The 5,000-nt window shown below is 53.7% G+C and overlaps 2 non-coding genes across 2 annotated transcripts in view; both read right to left on the bottom strand.

Annotated features, from left to right (window-relative positions):
• Positions 1-142, bottom strand: part of LOC126330430 (5.8S ribosomal RNA) — a 155-nt gene extending 13 nt beyond the window's left edge. The window contains exon 1 of the ribosomal RNA XR_007562886.1: positions 1-142. This exon is cut by the window's left edge and continues 13 nt beyond it. This is a non-coding gene — a ribosomal RNA (5.8S ribosomal RNA).
• A 361-nt stretch (positions 143-503) lies between these two features.
• Positions 504-2,396, bottom strand: LOC126330422 (small subunit ribosomal RNA). The gene has a single exon (XR_007562878.1). It is a non-coding gene; the product is annotated as a small subunit ribosomal RNA (ribosomal RNA).
• Between the last annotated feature and the right edge of the window lie 2,604 nt (positions 2,397-5,000).

Raw genomic sequence — 5,000 nt, 5'->3', positions numbered from 1 at the left:
GACGTGGCCCGGGAACGGAATCCATGGACCGCAATGTGCGTTCGAAACGTCGATGTTCATGTGTCCTGCAGTTCACATGTCGACGCGCAATTTGCTGCGTTCTTCATCGACCCACGAGCCGAGTGATCCACCGTCCTGGGTGATCTTTTCCTTTTCAGTCTCCCACTGTCTCTTTCAAGACAGTAGCATTTGCGGGACTGAGGCGTCTGACGGCCCCTGTTCCACTATTTTTTTGTGTCCAACGGCCTCACAGCCGATGGGCGTCGTACGGCTCCACACCGGAGCGGACAGGCACTCGGGCGAACGTCATTCAAAACCGGCGCCAGGCGCCAGGTACCGCAGGCCAGCCGCTCCAGAGCTTCAGCGCTCGTACCACACAACAACAACACTTCCGCTAGTTTTGAGAGGCACGCGTGGTTCCGCACGCGGCGCACGGCCACTGCCGTACAGGTAGCGTGTTGCGCGACACGACACGCACATCGAAAGACATGCAGTCTAGTCGGTAATGATCCTTCCGCAGGTTCACCTACGGAAACCTTGTTACGACTTTTACTTCCTCTAAATGATCAAGTTTGGTCATCTTTCCGGTAGCATCGGCAACGACAGAGTCGATGCCGCGTACCAGTCCGAAGACCTCACTAAATCATTCAATCGGTAGTAGCGACGGGCGGTGTGTACAAAGGGCAGGGACGTAATCAACGCGAGCTTATGACTCGCGCTTACTGGGAATTCCTCGTTCATGGGGAACAATTGCAAGCCCCAATCCCTAGCACGAAGGAGGTTCAGCGGGTTACCCCGACCTTTCGGCCTAGGAAGACACGCTGATTCCTTCAGTGTAGCGCGCGTGCGGCCCAGAACATCTAAGGGCATCACAGACCTGTTATTGCTCAATCTCGTGCGGCTAGAAGCCGCCTGTCCCTCTAAGAAGAAAAGTAATCGCTGACAGCACGAAGGATGTCACGCGACTAGTTAGCAGGCTAGAGTCTCGTTCGTTATCGGAATTAACCAGACAAATCGCTCCACCAACTAAGAACGGCCATGCACCACCACCCACCGAATCAAGAAAGAGCTATCAATCTGTCAATCCTTCCGGTGTCCGGGCCTGGTGAGGTTTCCCGTGTTGAGTCAAATTAAGCCGCAGGCTCCACTCCTGGTGGTGCCCTTCCGTCAATTCCTTTAAGTTTCAGCTTTGCAACCATACTTCCCCCGGAACCCAAAAGCTTTGGTTTCCCGGAGGCTGCCCGCCGAGTCATCGGAGGAACTGCGGCGGATCGCTGGCTGGCATCGTTTATGGTTAGAACTAGGGCGGTATCTGATCGCCTTCGAACCTCTAACTTTCGTTCTTGATTAATGAAAACATACTTGGCAAATGCTTTCGCTTCTGTTCGTCTTGCGACGATCCAAGAATTTCACCTCTAACGTCGCAATACGAATGCCCCCGCCTGTCCCTATTAATCATTACCTCGGGTTCCGAAAACCAACAAAATAGAACCGAGGTCCTATTCCATTATTCCATGCACACAGTATTCAGGCGGGCTTGCCTGCTTTAAGCACTCTAATTTGTTCAAAGTAAACGTGCCGGCCCACCGAGACACTCAACAAAGAGCACCCTGGTAGGATTTAAACGGGGTCCGCCTCGGGACGCGAAAGCACCCCTTCGGCTCGCCCCACCGGCAGGACGTCCCACGATACATGCCAGTTAAACACCGACGGGCGGTGAACCAACAGCGTGGGACACAAATCCAACTACGAGCTTTTTAACCGCAACAACTTTAATATACGCTATTGGAGCTGGAATTACCGCGGCTGCTGGCACCAGACTTGCCCTCCAATAGATACTCGTTAAAGGATTTAAAGTGTACTCATTCCGATTACGGGGCCTCGGATGAGTCCCGTATCGTTATTTTTCGTCACTACCTCCCCGTGCCGGGAGTGGGTAATTTGCGCGCCTGCTGCCTTCCTTGGATGTGGTAGCCGTTTCTCAGGCTCCCTCTCCGGAATCGAACCCTGATTCCCCGTTACCCGTTACAACCATGGTAGGCGCAGAACCTACCATCGACAGTTGATAAGGCAGACATTTGAAAGATGCGTCGCCGGTACGAGGACCGTGCGATCAGCCCAAAGTTATTCAGAGTCACCAAGGCAAACGGACCAGACAAGCCAATCCGATTGGTTTTGATCTAATAAAAGCGTCCCTTCCATCTCTGGTCGGGACTCTGTTTGCATGTATTAGCTCTAGAATTACCACAGTTATCCAAGTAACGTGGGTACGATCTAAGGAACCATAACTGATTTAATGAGCCATTCGCGGTTTCACCTTAATGCGGCTTGTACTGAGACATGCATGGCTTAATCTTTGAGACAAGCATATGACTACTGGCAGGATCAACCAGGGAGCTGCGTCAACTAGAGCTGAGCAGCCGGCCGCCCGGGAGTGTGTCCCGGGGGCCCGCGCGAACACGCAAGCGTCCGCTCAATTATTCTGCAAACAGGAGGAGGCCGAGCTCCCCTGCACGATACACCTCGAAACCCTCTCAGGTCCCGGCGGCGCGCAGCGCCGTCCTAGGTACTTGGTCGGTTTCGAGAGAGGCGCAATCGCCCGGAGTTAGGCGAGTAGACGGTTTTAGTGCGAACACCCTTGCTCCCAACTGAGCTTGCCGCTGCCGACAGAGGCCCGGGAGCGTGCTGTCGTGGCATTGCCGGCGGGAGACAACACGCGCCACCTATGGTGACCGGCAGCTCCAACGCCAGCGCCACACAAGGGCAAAGCCCCACTTGGGTGCAGAAGCGAACTCTCCCAGCACAGCGCACGCGCCAACACGTCCGCACAACTGCGATACAAACCACCTGCGAGAACCGCTGGGGCGACCGAGCAGCAGACGGCGTCGCGGCGCCGAGTGCCAGGCGGCGGCGCATCCTCAACGCACACAGTCCTCAATCAGACCAGCACACTGCAGATGTCCACCGCGCTTCGCACCGGGCTCGGCTGAACCAACTTTGGCCGCCAGGCGCCGCGTGCAGGGTGCGCCGCAGCGTAGCTGCACCGCCTGCCGGGCCCGTCGGCTGGCGCTCCTGCCACTCGGCGCCCCCCACCAGCCGCCTGTTGCGCGTGCGCCCACGCAGCGCGCGGCCAACACGCCGGGCGGCCCCCCTTCACCGGCCGGGAACAGTCCCACCAAGCCACCGCCGCGTATCGCTTCATACCCACATGGACCTAGTCACGTGTGTGGATGTGGCGGGTACCGCTGAAACAACCGGTTAATAGCTGTACCGATCGTCGCCATCACAGATTCACCTCCAGCGTGAACAACCGCTCAACAACGGATTTCCAGTTCATTTGCGTATCTTGGGCAGTAAACGTAGATGTCCACCTACATTTGCGAATTCAACAATTCTTGCATGCCAGGATGTCATGTGTCACGACACGCTACATCAGACCACATACACACTGCGACATGTGCAGAAGAGAACACGTGGAAGGTGGCCCGCGCACGTATGCGATGTCCCTTCCGCGATCCACTGTCAACCGGCATCTGCGGCATGTCCCAGATATGGAACGCGGTCCACCAGGGTAGCACTTTGTGTGAGGCAATACGACAAAGTCGGAATACACGCGTCACTACATCAGACGGCTCACGCTGACCTGACCTGACCTGACCTGACCTGACCTGACTCACCGCACCACCACCCCCAGCGACCCAGGGTGACATACAATGCGTTCGTACGTTCCTCCCACACGCCTCTACGGCGTACCACAGTGCAACCTAGCTGTTATTGGGAGACGAGACAAGTAGCATCGAGCACAACATATGGAAATTGAGATTCGACACCGTTGGGCACAGCCAGCGTACGGTCACACGTATCACACTACTTCACTCTGTACGTAACGACCGATGATCGGTACAGCGTGTGGGTTACGCGTACGACATCAGCGGACAATGGACACAGACCATACCACGACGTACACTGAGGGCGTCGACATCTGAATGCAACTGAACAGCTGCGAGGCTCATTTAACACTCAAACGCCAGACCGACCAGCTTGAGAGGACAGAGACACAAAGAGGGGGACAGAGGGGGGGGGGCGGCGATATAGTCCTATTGCAGTACAATTGACAGTGGATAGCGGGAATATGTGGAAAGTAAGCAACACTCGCAAGACATCTACATGAGGATAACAACGACACCAGAGATTCCGAGCAGTGAACTATGTTAGGCAAAGGGACAACGTGGGTTAGGTTAAGGGACAACGTGGGTTAGGTTAAGGGACAACGTGGGTTAGGTTAAGGGACAACGTGGGTTAGGTTAAGGGACAACGTGGGTTAGGTTAAGGGACAACGTGGGTTAGGTTAAGGGACAACGTGGGTTAGGTTAAGGGACAACGTGGGTTAGGTTAAGGGACAACGTGGGTTAGGTTAAGGGACAACGTGGGTTAGGTTAAGGGACAACGTGGGTTAGGTTAAGGGACAAATTGAGTTAGGTTAAGGGACAACGTGGGTTAGGTTAAGGGACAAATTGAGTTAGGTTAAGGGACAAATTGAGTTAGGTTAAGGGACAAATTGAGTTAGGTTAAGGGACAAATTGAGTTAGGTTAAGGGACAACGTGGGTTAGGTTAAGGGACAAATTGAGTTAGGTTAAGGGACAAATTGAGTTAGGTTAAGGGACAAATTGAGTTAGGTTAAGGGACAAATTGAGTTAGGTTAAGGGACAAATTGAGTTAGGTTAAGGGACAAATTGAGTTAGGTTAAGGGACAACTTGAGTTAGGTTAAGGGACAACTTGAGTTAGGTTAAGGGACAACTTGAGTTAGGTTAAGGGACAACTTGAGTTAGGTTAAGGGACAACTTGAGTTAGGTTAAGGGACAACTTGAGTTAGGTTAAGGGACAACTTGAGTTAGGTTAAGGGACAACTTGAGTTAGGTTAAGGGACAACTTGAGTTAGGTTAAGGGACAACTTGAGTTAGGTTAAGGGACAACTTGAGTTAGGTTAAGGGACAACTT

The sequence above is a fragment of the Schistocerca gregaria genome, unplaced genomic scaffold (genome assembly GCF_023897955.1).
Source record: "Schistocerca gregaria isolate iqSchGreg1 unplaced genomic scaffold, iqSchGreg1.2 ptg001287l, whole genome shotgun sequence".
Lineage (NCBI taxonomy): Eukaryota > Metazoa > Arthropoda > Insecta > Orthoptera > Acrididae > Schistocerca > Schistocerca gregaria.
Note: the sequence above shows the minus strand (reverse complement) of the source record. Positions and strands in the feature narration are given on the sequence as shown.